Here is a 21,831-nt window from a genome sequence, read left to right as displayed (position 1 = left end):
AAACAAAACAAAACTAATAAGTTCAATAGCAGAGCAAAAACTTATCTTTGGGAAGCAGGAATCAGACTGGTCTCCAAGAATCCAGCAGAGAAATCACCAGCGACTCAGAAGGGTGTCGGCTGCCTTATATCCAGTCAGAATTTCCTGTTACCCAGTCATCATCTACCAGATCAGGTGTTTGGTAATCAGCCTCACTACCTTCCTTCACCAGAAGAGGGAGTTCATCAGACATCGACGGTGAAGGGGAAAATGAACTCACAACAAGAGAGGATGAGGATGAGGTTGTAGATTCCTCTTGGTGTGAACCCAGGGTACTCAGCTGAGTAGATCAACAGAGGAGGTGGAGGAAGAGGAGGAGGTTACATTGTGGTTTTCCATACAGACACGGAGTGATGCAACCATGACAAGCACTGAATCCGCAGCCGGAACTCTGGATGTGGCTAGCACTGGTCGAGAATTTGCAGTTCATATGGGAGGCATTCGTTGCCAAGTCTGGGCCTTTTTTCAGACCACAAAGGATGACCCAATTCACGTTATCTGCCAAAATTGCAAAAAAAAGCTCAGTAGAGGCAAAAATTCCAATAATATGACAACTACATGCATGAGCCGGCACCTTCGCAATCAACATGCCTTAGTCTAGAAATCGCCAGTCACCAGCCGTCCCATGAAACACATCCACTGCTTCTTCCTCATCTGTCACCTTGCCAAGTGTTCTAACATTGGTCTCTGGCTGCAGAAATACCACTTGTTTGCACCATACAGTCAGGGTGAGTGAGAGCTCGTTAGCTGTTATGGAAGTGATGATGCCTGCTGTTTGTGTCACCTAGCACAGCATAACTTTCTCAACCCACCATAACATCTTCGCCTACACCCCTCCACACAGTCCAGCAGTTTGCCCATTCACCCTCTCTAAGGCTAATAGTCAGCTCTCAGTCCCTCAGTTGTGGTCACATAAAATAATGTATCCTCCTACACATGCCAAAGTTAAGAGCTTGAACTCCACCATCTCCAATCTGTTGGCCACAGAAATACTACCTTTCCTCCTGGGGAATAAAGACAGTTTCCAAAATGTGATGGCCATTGCAGTCCCCCAATACCAGTTGGCCAGTTGCCATTACTTCTCTAAGAAAGTTGTGCCTGCGCTACAACAGCATGTCACAGACAACATCACCTGTTCCCTGAAAAAATCTATGTCTGCTAGGGTGCATTTTGCCACTGACACCTGGATAAGCAAACATGGGCAGAGACATCACACCTCACTGACTGGGCACTGGGTGACTCTGGTCGCTGTTGGTGCAGGCGGTCAAGAAGCTGCTCCAGAAGTTTTGGAATCCACAAGGCTTGCGGGACAACTCTCTGTATCTAACACTTCCTCCACTCCTTCTGGATCCTCCATCTCCTATAGGGCTACCTGCACCCTCAACCTCTTCCTTAATGTGACACGCATTCCAACAGTGAAGAGAGAATCCCCCCACTTCCGTACTGCACAGCCAGGGCTCACCGCAATCAGGCAGTGTTAAAATGAATAGGTCTTAGAGATCAAAGTCACACAGCTCAAGAGTTGTGGACAGCTATTCAGGCTAAGTTAGTGCAATGACTGTCTCCACTGAGCCTGGAGCCAGGGAAAGCCACGTACAATAATGGTGCAAAGATGGTGGTGGCCCTAAGCAGCTTGGAGATATAAGAAAACTTATGGACATGGATGCGTTCTAAATAGTGATGAGCGAACGTGTTCAGATAACATGTTATCTGAGTATTTTGGGTATGCTTGGAAAATATATTTGAAACTGCGACTGCATGCTTTACGGTGGTAGACATCCGCAACACATGCAGGGATTGCCAAACAAACAGGAAATCCCTGCATGTGTTGCAGCTGTCTACCACTGCAAACCATGCAGCCACAGGGACACGAATATATTATCCGAGCACACCCAAGATACTAGGATAACACCCAAGCTTGCTTGGATAACAAGTTATCAGGACACGAACGCTCATCACCAGTGGTCTCATCAAGAAATCAACCTCACTGTCTAAAAATTCCAAAGAAGACAATATAGATACCATAAACTTAAATAGCTACAGTTGTGCTCAAAAATTTACATACCTGGCAGAATTTTTTGCTTTCTTGGCCTTTTTTCAGAGAATATGAATGATAACACCAAAACATTTTGTCCACTCATAGTTAGTGGTTGAGTGAAGCCATTTATTGTCAAACTACTGTGTTTTCTCTTTTTAAATAAAAATGACAACTTAAAACATCCAAATGACCCTGCAAAAGTTCACATACCCCTTTTCTTAATACCATGTATTGCCCTCTCTAACATCAATGACAGCTTAAAGTCTTTTGTGGTAGTTGTGGATGAGGTTCTTTATTTTCTCATATGGTAAAACTGCCCACTCTTCCTGGCAAAAAGGCTCCAGTTCCTGTAAATTCCTGGGCTATCTAGCATGAGCTGCATGCTTGAGATCTCCGTAGAGAGTCTCAATGATATTGAGGTCAGGAGACTGAGATAGTCACTCCAGAACTTTCACTTTGTTCTCCTGTAGAAGGTTGACTTGGCCTTGTATTTTGCATCGTTGCCATGTTGGAATGTCCAAGTATGTCACATGTCCAGCTTCCATGCTGATGATTGCAAATTTGCCTCCAGGATTTGCTGATAATGTGCTACATTCATCTTTCCTTCAACTTTGACCAAGTTTCCTGTGCCTTTGTAGCTCACACATGCCCAAAACATCAGCGATCCACCTTCATGCTTTATAGTAGGAATGGCGTTCTTTTCATCATAGCCTTGTTGACATCTCTCCAAATGTAACATTTATGGTTGTAGCCAAAAAGTTCAATTTTGGTCTCATCACTCCAAATTACGTTGTTCCAGAAGTTTTAAGGTTTGTCTCTGTGCTGTTTTGCGCATTGTAGGAGAGAAGTTTGTGGCATTTGCGCAGCAATGGCTTTCTTCTGGCGACTCGACCATACAGCCCATTTTTCTTCAAGTGCCTCCTTCTTGTGCATCTTGAAACAGCCACATCGCTAGTTTTCAGAGTCCATTATTTCAGCTGATGTTAATTGTGGGTTTTTCTTTGCATCCCGAACAATTTTCCTGGCAGTTGTGGACAAAATTTTTGTTGGTCTACCTGACCATCATTTTGTTTTTACAAAGCCCCTGATTATCCATTTGTTAATAACAGTTTGAACGCTGCTGACTGGCATTATCAAGTACTTGGATATCTTTTTGTATCCCTTTCCTGTTTTATACTGTTCAACTAACTTTTCCTGAAGATCCGTGGACAATTCCTTTGCTTTCCCCATGACTCACAATCCAGAAATGTCAGTGGCTGGATGAAAGATGTAAGAGTTTGCCTGGATCCCAAAACTCACTCACCTTTTATGCTTGATTACAAGCAAACAGGTCAAAGGTTAACTTTAGTAGCCATTCAAACACATTTGTGCCAACTTCTGTGCATCTTATCAGGCCAAAATCACCAGAGTATGTGAACATTTGATCAGGGTCATTTGGATGTTTTGGGTTGTCATTATGATTTAAAAAGAGAAAACACAGTAGTTTGACAATAAATGTCTTTTATAAATGGCATGGTGTTATCATTCATATTCTCTGGAAAAAGGCCAAGAAACAAAAGTTCTGCCAGGGTATGTAAACTTATGAGCACAACTGTATCTTGACGTTATAAATAGGATTGATCTCACCTAACAGCCAGAGACTTCTTTTAGAACCATTCATGTGACCACCACCTGTCTGGGGCGCATCAATGTCCAAAAGTTTTCTTATATCTATTTGCTGCTAATTCATTGGATAACACTAGCCCCCCCAATACTATTATACCCTCATGGTTTTCATATGAGAGACTGTGTATAACTTTGTAGTCTCCAACATGTGTTATGATTAAGGAATGAATTTAACCTGATATGCCTTTGATGATTGTTCATGTTTTGCTATTTCTAGAGATGTGAATTGATCAACATTCTGAATATTTCCTTGCACTGGTTTATATGTGTGATGTAATTCTTACCAAATGCTTTATTGGTTGCAATTTACCAGGGCTTATGTGTCATGATAAATGAGTGATATATGACTTCTGTATTGAGGTCACATGGATTCACGTACTGTGTGAGATACTGATACTCTTTATCTTTATTAATTCTACTCATCATGTTCCGGAGGGATCCTGATATTAACCACTTGGATGGAAGGGGTTTTGGACTTTCCATTACGGAGGATACAGACAACCTATATATACATGATTTTGCTCTGTGGAAATATTCATTTATGTGTTTTCAATTTCTTCATCATGATGTTTTTGATATGATATTACTGTTTCTCTATTTGTGCGATTTATAGATGTTTGGGGTGCTCCTTCACAATATGTACACAATTGCTGTATCTGTGTTATACTGTGATATAAGTTTAATCCCATGTCTGACATTCTCCCTTTCTCCTCCTCCCCTTCCCCTCTCCTTATTATTTATTGCTTGTCAATTTATGTCCCCCAATTAGCGGTGACGGTGCGCATGGCGGCGCTTCCCTTGGGGTCCTGTTTGTGTCATGGCGTCTCTACATTTCATGCGCCGCATACAGGGTTAATCCCTGGGGCGGTTCGCGTGTGTGTGACGCCCTTGGTGCACGCAGGGCTTCATCGGCGCACCGCGCATGCGCTGCTTGGTTCACTGCTATTGGCCACACATGACCATGTGACCCAGTTCACTGGGTTATTTCAGGGTCCTGTCCGGTTTGCTGCCTTACTTCCCCTTGAGGAAGCGGCTCTTTGAGGCCGCGAAACGCGCGTCGGGGAGCTACACACCCGCCTACCTTGTGCCCTCTGTCCTTCCCTGGTAAGCCGGACTATTTTCATCACCGCACATTGAGCCTTTATCTGTCACCATATAACGCCTGATGCGCATTGCACCATGGCTGTTGTTCTCCTACTGGGTAATACTTGTTACTACGGCTCATAATAATTATGTGTCATGTTGCTTACCTTTAAGGCATTGCGGCACTTGGGGCTAGTTTTCCCTTTTCTGCCTTTTCACTGGGATCTATGTATTGTCATAATAACTTATACTATCAATATTTGTTAAATAAAAATTTGACTTTTATCTTTAAGACACCTTTGGCTCTTTTCTTCCTCTTATGGTCTTGTTATACTTTGAGCTGGTGCATTTTTTCTCTCCTGGACTGGCAAATGAGATCTAAACTGTCCGGAATATGTTTTCGGAACTTGGTGTGCTAATTAGTTTTTCTGTGTTTTTCACAGTTCTTCCCGCTCCAAAAATGGATTTTCGCGCCCGTGATGGCACTTGGCGCATACAAATTAATAACGTTACCCAGGATAATGCAGATGAGGGTGTTGGTGGGTCTAACAAAGATCTGCAGGAGGTTAGGGCCCGTTTCAGGGATTTGTTACGCAAAAGGACACGCATCTGGTGGAATCACGAATTCCTGGACAGATACTTACAGAGAGACCTTATTCCAAGAGGTCTTCGGATACAGGTCTTTCCCTCCTTCCCAATATTAGATGAGGATTTTAAAAATAATTGGGAGGGTTTGGCAAATACCTGTTCCAGGGGTTTTTTGACCCTTCTTAAACAGATGAATCAGGAATCTTTGATAACCATTGAAACTGAAATTGACACTTTACAAACAATTTTAAGAAGGGACATGACTAGTGATTCCCTAAAGAAATTTAATGATGAGATTGATGTAGAGATGCAGAAATGGGTTATGGACGTACAGACCACCAAGACCAAAAAATTCAAAAGGGACATATTGGATAAGCAGACAGGTCGAGTGTATAGATGGCGGAATTCATCTGGTCGCTCCCGCTCTCGATTTAGGAACGAATCTCGTTCACGTTCAAGATCCACCTCTTTACGATCCAACAGACCTAATTTTGAGGATGATGTTGTATCCATGAAATCACAAGTTGGGTGCGCCGCAGCTATGGAGACCTCTAATAAAAGGATTGTGACAAGACAGCTCACCAAAACTAAGAACACTGGTGTCACTAATACTCAGTCCAGTTCTCAAGGGGGGCTCCAGGCAGTTAACCTTTCTTCCCACACACTCACTCCCTCTCAATTGGAAGTTCTGGCTAAGGGCCTGACCTTTGTGCCCACTAACCATTTTAATTATTTCACAGCCTTAAAAGATCTTCATCTCTTCTCGCGCAAACTGATATTAAAGAAACTACTACTTCATAGTAGACAACAGACATCTGAATTTATGACTGAGGTTGAGAGACAGGCACTTCATGATTTGGAGGACCTCCTAGAGGAACAGGATACATCACAGGTAAGTAAGTTTCCTCCTCATGTTCTTCCAAAGTCTACTAGGTTTCCCCCCTTGTCTCTGAGTTCTAATGTGGAGATTTTCACAAAATTGGTAAGTGATGACTTTAAGAAACTCTCCACCAGGCGCAAGTTTGATAATTTAACACATAAACAGCGCCAAGCCATTGGTGAATTACAATCTTGGAGGGATGTTGTAATCAAACCAGCAGACAAGGGGGGAACATAGTGATCTGGCCTTGTCTTAAATATGAGAAGGAGGTCTTCTGACAGTTAAAAGACTCTAACACCTATTCTAGGCTACCTTTCAACCCCATGTCTTCCTTTTTGCGCGAGTTGCAGACGATCTTGATGAGGGCTGTGGATGATAATATTATCACAAAAAAAGTGTTTGATGGTCTCATGGTCAGGTCTCCCAGAGCTCCAACATTTTATCTATTACCCAAAATTCACAAGGACGCCCTTGACCCGCCGGGACACCCCATCGTGTCTGGTATAGGAGGTATTTGTGATCTTACGTGTCAATTCATTGATTATTATCTCAAACCTCTGGTGGAGACTTTACCTTCCTATATTAGAGACACGACGGACGTCCTGTCACGGGTCGATGGCGTCCTTGTGGATCCCCATGTCCTTTTGGTTACAGCCGACGTTGAGAGCTTATATACTTGCATCGACCATTCCCAGGGCCTAGATGCGGTTCATCTCTTCCTGGGAGCCTCCGACCTGGGCGGCCCTTTGTGTGAGCTGATCATTGAGCTGGTGGGTTATATCCTCACCCACAACTTCTTTGTCTTCAAGGACGTCTTTTACTTACAGAAGCGTGGCGCGGCCTGTGCGCCCTCGTATGCTAATCTCTTCCTGGGGGCCTGGGAGAGATCTATTTTTGGCGACGGGGTCCACAGGCCGCTTCCCATGTGCTGTGCTGGTATCGGTATATCGATGACATACTGTTGTTGTGGGATGGGGGGCTCACCAGCTTGATAATTTTATGAGGACGCTCAATAACAATAAATTCAATATATGACTTACATACACTTTCCATAATTCCACGGTTGATTTCCTGGACGTGCGTCTGGAGGTCGACACTGATCGACGCATCCAGACGGACGTCTTCAGGAAGCCAACGTCAGTAAACTCGCTGCTACATGCGTCCTCAGCACATGATTCAGCCACCATTAGGGCCGTCCCGGTCGGACAATTCCTTAGGATGAGACGAATCTGCTCCACAGACACGAGATTCGAGGCACAGGCTTCGGATCTCAAAGACCGATTTCACGCACGCGGTTACAGCCGCAGATGCGTGAAAACTGGGTACGATCGGGCAAGAAAAACGTCCCGCAGTCATCTGTTGAATGTTACAAAAAAACGCACTGGGGTGGACTTTACTGGCCCTATAAGGTTTATTTCCACCTTTAACCACGAGTGGGAACAGATGCGTGTCGTTCTAAAAAGACATTGGCCAATCCTGGGGGCTGACCCGGCCTTGGGGTCTGCTCTGGGAAGTTTCCCTAGTATGACATCAAGGAGATCTAAAAACCTTGGGGATCTTCTAGTAAGAAGCCACTATACTCCGGCCCCCAGCACTTATCTGGGTTCCTATACCCCACAGATCGGCTCGTTCCCATGTGGCCACTGCCTAGCGTGCGCCAATGTCCTGCGCTGCTCCACGTTCTCCTCGGATGGCTACAGAAATTTTTCCATCAGACAACGCATTTCTTGTGGGATTACAAATGTTATATATTATGCCACCTGCTCATGCCCCAAGATCTACGTAGGTCTTACTACTAGGGAGCTCCAGGTGAGGGTCCGGGAGCATGTGCAGGACATTGGCGCAGCAAAAACTGTGACTGACATCAGAGAACTGAGAGCGATCCCACGGCACTTTAAGGCCCATCACAATTGTGATGTTAAGTCATTTAGTGTCAGGGGTATCGATGTTTTACATCTCGGGATCAGAGGTGGTGATCACAAGAAACTCCTTGCTCAAATTGAGGCAAGGTGGATTGTGCTTCTCGACACCGTCACACCCCATGGTCTAAACGAGTCCCTAAGCTTTGCCCCATTTCTCTAAAAATTCTTCGACAAGTCCTGGCGACGTCCCCTTTCCTCCTGCCATTCCCAACCACACTATTCTTTCCCCAATGGAGGATGTGTTTGTTTTTAAATTTTTAAAAAAATTTTTTTAATTTTCTATGTTTGTTTTTACTAGTGAATAGTCATCCTATTAATTCTACTCATCATGTTCCGGAGGGATCCTGATATTAACCACTTGGATGGAAGGGGTTTTGGACTTTCCATTACGGAGGATACAGACAACCTATATAAACATGATTTTGCTCTGTGGAAATATTCATTTATGTGTTTTCAATTTCTTCATCATGATGTTTTTGATATGATATTACTGTTTCTCTATTTGTGCGATTTATAGATGTTTGGGGTGCTCCTTCACAATATGTACACAATTGCTGTATCTGTGTTATACTGTGATATAAGTTTAATCCCATGTCTGACATTCTCCCTTTCTCCTCCTCCCCTTCCCCTCTCCTTATTATTTATTGCTTGTCAATTTATGTCCCCCAATTAGCGGTGACGGTGCGCATGGCGGCGCTTCCCTTGGGGTCCTGTTTGCGTCATGGCGTCTCTACATTTCATGCGCCGCATACAGGGTTAATCCCTGGGGCGGTTCGCGTGTGAGTGACGCCCTTGGTGCACGCAGGGCTTCATCAGCACACCGCGCATGCGCCGCTTGGTTCACTGCTATTGGCCACACATGACCATGTGACCCAGTTCACTGGGTTATTTCAGGGTCCTGTCCGGTTTGCTGCCTTACTTCCCCTTGAGGAAGCGGCTCTTTGAGGCCGCGAAACGCGCGTCGGGGAGCTACACACCCTCCTACGTTGTGCCCTCTGTCCTTCCCTGGTAAGCCGGACTATTTTCATCACCGCACATTGAGCCTTTATCTGTCGCCATATAACGCCTGATGCGCATTGCGCCATGGCTGTTGCTCTCCTACTGGGTAATACTTGTTACTACAGCTCATTAGGTTCACAATAATTATGTGTCATGTTGCTTACCTTTAAGGCATTGCGGCACTTGGGGCTAGTTTTCCCTTTTCTGCCTTTTCACTGGGATCTATGTATTGTCATAATAACTTATACTATGAATATTTGTTAAATAAAAATTTGACTTTTATCTTTAAGACACCTTTGGCTCTTTTCTTCCTCTTATGGTCTTGGTGTACATGAATGTAACTGATTTACCTATAATCATAAGGGGTCTCAGTTTCTATATAGGTTTCTGTTATAAAGTATGTCATAGCTCTTTATTAATTAGATGAATTGTGGCAACACACCACCTTTCTACCCCAGCTCCACTCACTTTGAAAAAGCTGGGTGAAATTACTGTGAAAATGTCAAATGATCCAACATTATTGCGCAACCTGGAATTGCAACTTATTAAATTGGTTTATGGCAGAATTCTGACAAACATTTTGGTGAATGGGGGTCCCAAAAATGTTGCAGAAAAGGCAAAGAGGCACTGGAAGGCAGAACTGCTAGTTGTTAATGAAAAGTATAGAATGGTATCTTCCAGCTCTGTTGTTCATCATTTTCATGATTCCACTATCAATAAATCTGAAGAAAATTTATCAGGGTTACCAAACCAGCAAGAATTAGAGAGGATCTATCATACATGGAAGATTTCAAACTGCATGTAAATTCTGACACTGAAATTCAGTCACTGAATAACACCGTAAGAATATTCATTACAGATGTCCCAATGGAATTTTGCCATGAAAAATGTGCTAATATGGTTATTAAGATCATAAAATTCATGGACAGCAAAGGCAAAAGTCAAAATGGACAAATTATTAAGAATAATCAAGGCAAAGTCTAGAAATATTTTGCCATTCTGGAGCTCAATAACTTCAAGCACAAGCAGGTAAAACATGATCATAGTACATCCATAGAGTATGAAAAATTCTAAAGACTCTACTAAATGGTTGCAATACCATCAAGTCATCATAAGGCACACTGCTGGTTTAGTCTACTAGACTTGCGCTGAGTTGGGCAATCTCTAGCAAAAAACAAGAAAGTCAATGACGATTCACTAATCACTATGCTTTGCACCTTCATAGTGATGTCAATAGACTGTACCTGCCCAGAAAATATGGTTACCAAGGACTACTATAAATCAAACAATTGATAAAAAAGGCATGCAATGGTAGACTATATCAAGAACAGCCAAGAAAGTGTGTTGGTTGAAGTAAAAAAACAAGACTTAGTTCAACAGGCAAAACAAGAGTATGTACAAACAAAACGAGAATGGACAGCTAAGAAAAAACAGCAAGATGAGGGGAAAAGTTGACCAGGAAAAATTTGGCTACGGCTTACAAATGAAACTTTGGAAAAAGAAATCAAAGCGCTATTACTAGCTGCACAAGTACAGGCCATTCAATCAAACACTATACAAGCCAGGATAGAAAAGTCTTATGATGATGCCAAGGGCAGACTGCACAGAATCAGATAAACCAGTAGATTATTTGTTCATGTATAAATATTGCACAGACTGACTACAAACAGCAACACTACACAGTGTCAAAAATGATCATTGGGACAATTTTGAAAATTGCTAACTCTCCACAAAAAAGAAGTGATGAGAACACACAGTGAAAAAAGTCGTAGAAAATGAAGAAGTAAAAATATTGTTGGACTTCCACATACAATAAGCAAAGTACTGGCCCACAACACACTCTACTTAAGCATCATCAAGGAAAAAAGTGTGTGGATCATAGACATATCAAAACCTGAAAATAGCAGGGTCAAGAAAACAGAAATGAAAACGGCTGCAAAATATCAAGACCTAAAAATTTTAATTCAAAGACTATGGTACAAACCGGTAGCTGTGGTACCAGTGGTCATCAGCACACTGGGTACTATTACCAAAAACCTCAGGAAGCACTGGTTATAAAATTGGCTACTGACAATATTCACAAAATCATCATCAGTCATTTGCAGAAAGCAGTTCTCAGATCTGCACATATTGTACACCTGTGAGTGAGCGCCAGGGTCATAGTTATGGCTGAGGCTTATGGCTATTGCGCATCCTGGTCTCCCATCACATGAAAATAATGTCCATTAATCAGTGTACCTGTTTCTCTGCTCTCTGCACCTTTCAGGATCTCCTCTGGGATGCCACAGACCCTTTTCATACGATTGAGCACAAACAGTGACACAGTCCAGTTGCAACTTAAAACACAGAACTTTACTTCTTTCTTTGCACAGCACATCCTTGTCAGATACATCATCAGCATAGAGTTCCATACAGTCCACATTCTACAGTTTCCCTGCACTTCTTCCTACGGCCTTCAGTACATGCTTGGGTCTTACCGCCTCTTGCGGTAACACAGCATCCTCCCTGTTCAGACTCACTGTGCTTGGGGGTTCCCTAATCCTTTTTCCCCAAGATCTGAGAGCATCAGCCCATGCGATGATCAGCCACATGATAGAGCCACCTGCGTCACGGTACTGTTCTGGCCTTGCCTTTAGCCTCTGCTCTACTACTGCTGACACCCTGTTGTTGAGACTGTCCTTCTGGCCTCACTGGGCCCTGGATGGCTGGGTAACTTGCTTCAACATTGCATACCTGTCTGCCCCAAGCGGGATCTAAGCCGTACTCACTAACTATCCGGAATTCCTCCTGCTTACCCACAGACAGCTCCTCCTATATTACCTATTTACAGTTAAGTGCTTCTATGTCCCCATCTAGTCTCTCAACTAGGGCACTATGCTTTCTGTTGTGAGCTCATTTTCGGGTTTGTTTCTGGTGAGGGTTATGGAGCTGACTGTGCTGACAGAGGAGTAGTGAGTTCTCTATCTGGACTCCCTCTGTTGGTGAAGGGAGGTAATGAAGCTGATCTAAATGGCAGAGACCGGCCACCTGAGGAAGAGGACTGCGATTGGACATCAGGAGTTTCTGATTGGATTTAAGGCAGCCGACTCCCTAGTTTCTTGCTGGTGATTTTTCCTGACTGTTGCTCCTGGTTTCCAGTTTGGTTCCTGCCTTCCTAAAGCTAAGTTTTCTCTGCTATTGTTCATATGAGTTTTTGTCTGGTTTACTTAGTTTTTGTGTTCAGCCAGCCCTGGCTGGGACTGGGCTGAATTCCCATTTTGTCTCTGATAAGTTGATCTCTTTTGCTCTGTCTTCAGAATATACCTGAGTGCTGATATAGTGATTTGAAGTCTAGCGACTTCAGGGCCTTTTTCTATCAGACGTGTTGGACATTCTTTTTTGGCAGGGTTTTTTGCATGATTGCAGACAGCAGCTTTTCTTTCCTGTCCTTTCTAGTTAGCAAGGGCCCCAACGTTTGCTCAGCCTATCTTTCTACCTGTGTCTGTGTTTTCATCTTTTTCACCGACAATACATGTTGGGGGCTGCTCTTGGGCAGTTTAGATTTTCCCTTTCTTTCTTTAGGCTTATTTAGTTCTCCGGCTGTGACGAGGCATCTAGGACCACCGTAGGCACGCTCCACGGCTACTGCTAGTTGTTGTTGATAGGATCAGGGGTCTGCAATCCGCTAGTTACCAACCTCTCTGGTTTTCTGGGCTTAGCTTGCTTTTTGTTTTTTCCTCCTCGGTGACTCATTCATAACAGCTTTCCCTATGAAACAATACCCACATATATATGCTTTCTGCATAACAGACATGACAGGTAATAATTACAATAGCAGCAATCAAATCATTACTTTTTTGGCATGTGTGAGGGTAAAAGACAAACTCTGCAGCCCCTTACATCCTCCTTCCTTTAATCATGGTCATGCCTGACCATGGCACAACTTTTAATTTGTACAAATCATATTCCACGCAGGGAGGCAAACATATTTCAATGAGCTAGATAACTTATATTGGCTCAATGTGAGCTGAGTCCTTACATTGTCATATGGGAGTCCGTGCTCCTAGAAATAAGTGCCTGGCTGATAGTCCTCCAGATGGTGTTCACAGTTTAACAAACGATGGTTCCATACACCGGACCCGAACATAAATATACATGATGACCCCTTTCATGAGGTCTACAGTTCCTGGGGGAGGGCCGCCCTTCCTTTGTGGAAGCACGATCCCGTAGGCCATGTGCAAGCTGCCTGGTTCAGAAACACAGTATGGTGTCGCAGCTGCACATGGTCTGTTAGTCCCACGTTCAGTGAATCCTCAAGGGTAAAGCTCTGCTTATTTTCAGCAGAGGCACAACAAAACAATCAAACAAAAAAATACCCTCTTCTCTTCTTTTTTTTCCATGTCCTTTTGTGAACAGACCCGGTCACACTAGCCCCATGCTTGGAGAGGTCAGAGCTTCTTCTGCCCATGGGGATGCGGAACTGTCCCGAATATACATCATAGTGCAACAAGCACAACATCCTGAATACAATTGACAGTTCAATGGCCCTCGTCCTATGCCCCTTTATCTTTCTTGGGACTCCATGCCTATGTTCGGGTTGATGCCTCTGCATCCGCAGATGCCATCGGTTGCCAGAATATGGCAGGCGAAGAGCTAGGCTGAATAGTGATCCAGGTACTAGGGCCTGACTGGGTCAGCTCTGGCCCGCATGAAGTCCCAGGTCATCCTTATTGCATAAGGTGACTGCTTCCCCATAGCGCCCCCTCCAGGCCGGCGTAGCTCTGCCCATACCTCTTTCTCCTGCTGTTTTTTCCTCTGGATTATCTCTTCTATCCAGGTGGCCTGCACGGGGGTGGGGAAAGGGCTCTCTGCTGGGTTATGAAAGCGTGAGACTCCCAGGGATATGGCCTTGCTAGAAGTAGGCCTGGCCTCCGGGTTGTGGGGTTGCAGAGCAGTTCACCCTTCAGGGGTGAGGGGCTGTACTACCGCCAAAGTAGTTCCGGCTTCTGAGGACGTGGACCTAAAGTAAATTTTTTGTGAAAAAAGTTAAATGTTAATTTTTTTAATTTTTATTCCAAAAATTCCTGTGAAACACCAGAAAGGTTAATAAACTTCTTAAATGTGGTTTTGAGCACCTTGAGGGGTGCAGTTTTTAGAGTGATGTCACTTTTTGGTATTTTCTTTTATATAGACCCCTCAAAGTGACTACAAATGTGATGTGGTCCCTAAAAAAATGATGTTGCAGAAATGAGAAATCGCTGTTAAACTTTTAACCCTTTAAATTAAAAAAAAAATTGGTTCCAAAATTGTGCTGATGTAAAGTAGACATGTGGGAAATGTTGCTTATTAATTATTTTGTGTGAAATATCTGTGTGATTTAAGGGCATGAAAATTCAAAGTTGTAAAATTGCAAAATTGTGAAAATTTTTGCCAAATTTCCATTTTTTCACAAATAAATGCAAGTCACATCAAATAACTTTTACCACTATCATGAAGTACAATATGTCATGAGAAAACTTTTTCAGAATCACCGTGATCCATGGAAGTGTTTCAGAGTTATTACCGCATAAAGAGACAGTGGTCAGAATTGTCAAAATTGGCCCGGTCATTAACATGCAAACCACTCTTAGGGGGTAAAGGAGTTAAGAGTGTTAAAGGCCATTTTCCAATCTTCCCCCTCTCTGCTTCTAATAAGATTATAGGCCTACCAGAGAGCCAATTTGGAGAACCATTCAGCATTAACAATCTGATCAAATAAATCAGGATTGAATGGGAGAGAATAAAGGTACTGTCACACTTAGCGATGCACCAGCGATCCCGACCAGCGATATAATGCGGTCAGGATCGCTGGTGCATCGCTAAGTGGTCACTAGCGAGCTGCCACACAGGCAAATCTCACCAGCGACATCGCAGTGGTCGGGGGTCGCTACTTACCTGTCAGACGAGGCGATCCTGACATCCTCCCGCCCGCGTCCACGTGTCGCTCGTCTCCACAGCAGGAAGCCCCAGCAGGAAGCTGACGACGAGAAACGGTCCAGGACGTTCTCGCGCGATCAGCGATAACCAGCGGGGGGAGCGGTCGAAGGTAAGTATCAGACAGCGATATCGCTAGCAATATCGCTATAACGTCACAAAAACCAGTGACGGTATAGCGATATTGCTAGCGATATCGCTTAGTGTGACAGGCCCTTTAGAGTCTTGAATAGTAGTTCTATACAACTCGCGAAAATCTAAACAGATGCAGATCTCCATCATTCTTCTTAATGAAGAAGAACCCCACCACTACAGGAGAAGAGGAAGGTCTAATCTGTCCATTAGCAAGACTCTCAGAGATGTAATCTTTCATTACCTGCATTTCAGGACTAGAAAGGTTATATAATCTGGTCTTGAGCAGTTTTGCTCCTGGGAACAAGTTAATGGGGCAATCATATGCACAATGGGGAGACAGTTCTTGACACCTCATTTCCGAGAATACATCCACAAAATCGGACAGAAACGAGGGTACAGTTTTAGTGGAGACAGTAGAGATAATAGTACTCAGGTAATTATTCTTACAGAAATCACTCCACCTATTTCCCTGGACTGCCAGTTAACCACAGGATTATGCATCACCAACCATGGAAGGCCCAGTACAATAGTTGTAGGGAGATCTTCTAAGACATATCAAGAAAAGAGCTCCTTATGGAGAACCCCTTCGCGTAGGGTTACATTATGCACTACTTCTATCGCAACTATGTGGGTGGCCTTAGTCAGCACATCAATCAAATCATCTGTCATGTGACTGAAAAGATTCAGGTTCTGCACCAAAGCCTACATCCAAGAGGGATACACGACCTATGACATACCAATGCGTCATAGGTCATGAAGGGGTTTCAGCAAATACAGCATCAGAAAGGATCATGACCAAAATTAATTTAACTGATATAATAATTTGATATGGTTGAAATCTTTATAATAACATTTCAACAACTCACCTACCAATCAAACAAGAATGACTGATCCAAAATTACTCACCTGAGTCCATTAACAATGAGTAAGCAAAATATCAGTAATTCTCCTGAAAGTATGGCATTGGCTGCCAATGTTAAAGGAAATGGACACTTTATCTTCATTTCAACAAATGTGTTGGAGACATAATTTTTTGACACTTGCAAATAAAGTATTTGTATATACTGTATGTATTACAGAATCTCCGGCTTCGTGAAATGCTGACCATTTGTTAGAGCAGCCATCCTCGCAGACTGTACAGAGCTCCTAATTTTAAAACAGTCACTAATGGAGAAACATGTGATCAGACCTGTCTGATTATTATTTTATTATGTTTTCTTATATAGTGCCAACATATTCTGAAAATTGTACACATACATTAATTTAGCATTTTTGCTCAATGTGCACTTTCTGATCTGAATCATTATTGTTGACTTGACTTTACCATAACTACATTTATAGTATACATTAAAATGGGTTTGTCACCAGATTTTACAATTCCAACTGTATAAGTTATTAAATGAATCTATGGGGCCTGATGAGGCTGATGTACTTGTTTTGATCATCCATGTCAGAATCACTGAAATCCTCAAATTAGAAAGAACGTTTTAATATTACGCAGGAAAATTTTCACAAAGTATAATGCAGACATTCTTACCAGGATTGTAAAGTACAAGTACACCAGTCTCATCAGTTTATATAGCAAAATCAGACCCTGGTAACACTCTGATCAAACTCTGATGCGAGTATGATTAGCGTAATTGGACCGATTTTTTTCGGATGAGAGAAAATACTGTCGTGTGACAGTCAATGGTACTGTCGTATACCTAGTCAAAGATTCTTCCCTCATTAGGGGAAACAAACTCCTCCCTGGTGTTTTTACCAAAGTAAAATAAGCAACAAACTCTTGGAACCATTTTTCCACCCCCCTATCTTTTTACAGTTCTGCTTAAATGGACTTATAGACTGCGAGTGTGATTGACGTCCCAGCATAACATGGAGGAGATAACATGCAATTTTAGAAAACTGCCTATTGAAAAGGGTATATTTTGCTACAAAACAAAAATATCTAGAAATATCGCGCGTGAAAATGCAAACATCTGAACGACGTCACCAAACTATGGTATTGAAACAAGCTGTGCAGCAGCAGCAGAAGCGACTGTTGTACCTCCCCTTGTAGTACATATGCATTATTCATTTCTGAACAGTGAAAGCCATGCTCATTTTTATACTGCTAAAAATAACATCACATGACCATGAATAATTTCAAGAATATGGCTTGTCCACATTTTATGCATTAACCTATTAGTGATGGTAAACACATGTGGTTTATGTTGTATCAACATTGTAAAAGCATTTATGTGTTTTTGATACAATAGATGCAAAAGCCTCCTGTGCCCCTGGCCAAGCCGATAATGCTGTTATGTTTCCTGTATCACCGGGGAAACTTGTAGGTGATCATCAAAATCCAACAAACATCAGTATTTTAAATTAAAATTGGTTATATGCACCTCTATAGCGAGGCATAGCTGTAATGGGGCCGGCAGAAAATACTTCACTTTTTCATTATCCGCTTCCCTCCGCAGCCAATTTTCATTTTTGCGGTTCCGTTTTCTCCACCCTTTCTTCTAAGAGCTATGACCTTTTTTATTTTTTCCATCGACCTAGCCGTATGAGGGTTTATTGCAGGATGAGTTGTAGTGTTGAATGATGCCATTTACTTTAACTTTCAGTACACTGGAAGATGAAAAAAAAATTCAAGCGTGGTGAAATTGTGAAAAAATGTAATTTCGACATTGTTTTGGAAGGTTTTGTTTTTTATGGCATACATTATGTGGTAAAAATTAAACGGAATGATAATTCTCCACGGTCAGTATGATAACGGTGATATCAAACGTGAAATTCAGAAATTTGTAGAAAACAAATTGGAGGTGGGATTGTGTCACCATTCTCCAAGACCCCTAGACATTTTTATTTTTCCATCGATTTTGCTGGTTGAGGGCTTATTTTATGTGTGAGATGAGGTGATGGTTTTTATACCAGTTTGGGGTACACGTGTTGTATTGATCTTGGGTTTTTTTTTATATTTTTTGCATTTTTTCAAGGAATAGTGGTGAGTGATAAAATGCAATCAGAGGTTTTTAGTTTTGTTCTGGTTACGGAGTTTATCAATCAGGTAAATTAGTTTTACATTTTGATAAATTGTAATTCTATGAACACAACGATACTATGATATGTGTATTTTTTATTAATTTTTTAATGGGGGAAAATTGGTGGTTCAAACCTTTTTTATCTTTGTATTTTTTTTCTATTTTTACATTTTTACATTTTTTTTTTACTTTATTTTGTTAGTGTATTCAGAAAACTTGAACCTGCAACCATTTGATCACTTACACTATACATTGCAATACCATACACTGCACAGCTGCAGACAGAGACAATGGAGAAGATGAAGATATTAAATTCTTACATTCTCCATCTTCTCTGCACATATGATGTGATTCTCTCTTGCGAGAACAAATACCAGTGTGACTGTGGCTGAGATTCAGAGGAGGACTAAGATGGTAGTAACAGTCCAACGCTGTCGTAGTAACAGAACAAAGTGACCTTGTCACGTGGTGCCAATGATAGCTGGTGTATGTGAGTACTAGCACTCTTTCAATTTAAATGCTATGTCCATTTTAATACCTCTCTGTCTGTAATAGAATCTAATCTTTGTCATACTGACTGAGGCAGTGACATCATGACTATGGCACATGATCCCTGCAGCCAATCGCTGGCTTTGTTAGTTAGCACAAGACTGCTGAGACCAATGATTGCTAGCAGCAGTCATGACATCACCGCTACAGTTGCATCAACGTAGACTAGGGCAGAGATCAACCACGGAATTGTGTAAAAAAAGGCTGATTTTGTTATTTTTAGATAGTGCAAATGGGGGGATATTATGGAGAGGGGCAGTGTGGGGGGATATTATGGAGAGGGGCAGTGTGGGGGGATACTATGGAGAGGGGCAGTGTGGGGGATATTATGGAGAGGGGCAGTGTGGGGGATATTATGGAGAGAGGAATTGTGAGGGGGATATTATGGAGAGGGGCAGTGTGGGGGGATATTAAGGAGAGGGGCAGTGTGGGGGGATATTATGGAGAGGGCCAGTGTGGGGGATATTATGGAGAGGGGCAGTGTGGGGGATATTATGGAGAGGGGCAGTGTGGGGGGATATTATGGAGAGGGGCAGAGTGGGGGATATTATGGAGAGGGGCAGTGTGGGGGGATATTATGGAGAGGGGCAGTGTGGGGGGATACTATGGAGAGGGGCAGTGTGGGGGGATATTATGGAGAGGGGCAGTGTGGGGGGATATTATGGAGAGGGGCAGTGTGGGGGGATATTATGGAGAGGGGCAGTGTGGGGGATATTATGGAGAGAGGAATTGTGAGGGGGATATTATAGAGAGGGGCAGTGTGGGGGATATTATGGAGAGGGGCAGTGTGGGGGGATATTATGGAGAGGGGCAGTGTGGGGGATATTATGGAGAGGGGCAGTGTGGGGGTTATTATGGAGAGAGGAATTGTGAGGGGGATATTATGGAGAGGGGCAGTGTGGGGGCTATTATGGAGAGGGGCAGTGTGGGGGGATATTACACAGAGGTGCAGTGTGTGGGGATTTTATGGAGAGGAGCAGTGTGGGGTTTATTATGTAGAGGAGCACAGTAGGGGAATATTATGGAGAAGGGCAGTGTGCAGGGATATTTTGCACAGGTAGCAGAGTGAGGCACAATTATTAATTTAGGAGCACAGTATGCAAAATATTTTTATCTGTGGGACATTATAATGATATTTTTATTTTAAAAGACACCTTGTTGGGAAGTGCTGCAGAAGACCAGAGAAGAGTGAAGACTGGGCGTGGAATCTCATCATGGCGTCTGTACTACATGAAGACAAAAGGTATGGGAATGACTTCAATTAGAAAAGATGTCAGCTATAAGGTACTTGGATGTAAATGTTTGTGACACTGCACTCGCCTCATCAGTGCTGTGATTCCTTCATGGTCTGCAGTATGATGATGGCTGGTAGCAACAACTCCCATCCTCTACTTACTATTATTAAAGACATACTGGGAGTTGCAAGTCAATTTGCTACAAGTGTATTTCGGGCTGATATTCCAATTAATCGCTGTACTAAATGTGGCACTGCATTATGTACCGATGGTGGTTCTGGCACAGCATTCATGGGCTCACAGTGGTTCTGATCTTAAACACGTGTAATAATCCATAAGCCCATCCATGGCTGTGTTGAAATTGAAAAATCCTGAAAACTTAGAGTTTTGAAATTAAGAGAAGGATTTGGGTGTTTCTGCTCAATTTCTGCTCCAAAAACTCCATCTAAGTTAGACTATGTTTGCACTGAGTTTTTAGCAAAAAAAGGAAACTGGCACTTTTAGGCAGGCTGAGCTGCAGGAATGAAGAGAGAACCTTGGGATTCCAAATCGTTTTTTATGAATACCACCGTTTTTCTGCGCTGGACCTGTGCCTTTCTTAAGGTTTAAAAACCATGCATTTACACTGAGTTTTTGGACCAGAAATGGAGCAGAGATTCCAAATCCTGCTCAAATACTAAAAATTTTGTTCTGCTGATGTGCTAATGTACTGATGGTGGTTCTGGTGATGCATTCATGTAAGTACACCTTTACATTTTGGGATTGGTTCAGTATGATAATGTGGCACTTGGACCAAAACATGTTGTGCACTCTGACCTTAGTCTGTATACCTGTCCATTTAAATAGGAAATAGGAGTTTCTCTAAGTTGGGCATTTTCTCCTATTGCATTTGCTTTGATTCAGTTGAATAGGCTCTGTTAACACATTAATTGTTTTTAATATGTACATACATATATGTATATACAATATATATATATAAACACGATGGACCCATAAAAACAAAATTACCTTATAGCAGTTCACACAGGATATATATTCATATTTTTTTACCAGAGTTACATAGAAAGCTCAAGTTTTTATTTGCACTCTTCAAACATGAAAACAATAATTAATTCGATGTTTACATCTGTGTCGGAGCCTCTGTCAGATTCCCAAAAAATAGTGCATTGTGTACCACACCGGAACCTGACAGACGTCAATGTAAGTCACTGGAGTCTGCCAGGATGGGTTTTGTCTGATGCTCTGTGATATTTGGTTTTCTATTCATGATTATGACAGTGCAAATGTGAACTCATCCTTATTCAATAACAGGTTAATTGTAAATTAGTGAAAATAATAATAACTTTTTTATTTTATTGGAGCTTCACGGCATGCTGCTTCAAAGAATAGTTGCTTATAGTTTATAAAATGTATAAGCTTATGAAAACAACATAAAATGTAAGATTTCTCCCTGTTCACAACGCTCTCTAGAAGCATCTATATACCTCCATTAATTCCTTAAGACAGTATCCAATTTCCTGTAATATGTCCAATATTAGCTTGCATACCTACTTCATATACATTTGTAATTTCACATTATGTTTATGGTAATAAGGCAGATATTCTTATACAGTGTGTTAACATGTATTATGGCAAGATAAACACTGCCCTACGTCTATAACCTCCGCGCATCACTAATATTCAGTGTATTTGCCACAATGCATATGTATAGTGCTGA

The 21,831-nt window shown here is 42.3% G+C and overlaps 1 long non-coding RNA gene across 1 annotated transcript in view; it reads right to left on the bottom strand.

Annotated features, from left to right (window-relative positions):
- Positions 1–16,493: 16,493 nt before the first annotated feature.
- Positions 16,494–21,831, bottom strand: part of LOC141053615 (uncharacterized) — a 168,417-nt gene continuing 163,079 nt past the window's right edge. The window contains exon 2 of the long non-coding RNA XR_012221231.1: positions 16,494–17,917. This is a non-coding gene — a long non-coding RNA (uncharacterized lncRNA). The remainder of the gene's footprint in view (positions 17,918–21,831) is intronic.

This window comes from Dendrobates tinctorius, unplaced genomic scaffold (assembly GCF_039654945.1).
Source record: "Dendrobates tinctorius isolate UK_male_01 unplaced genomic scaffold, ASM3965494v1 ptg000166l, whole genome shotgun sequence".
NCBI lineage: Eukaryota > Metazoa > Chordata > Amphibia > Anura > Dendrobatidae > Dendrobates > Dendrobates tinctorius.
Note: the sequence above shows the minus strand (reverse complement) of the source record. Positions and strands in the feature narration are given on the sequence as shown.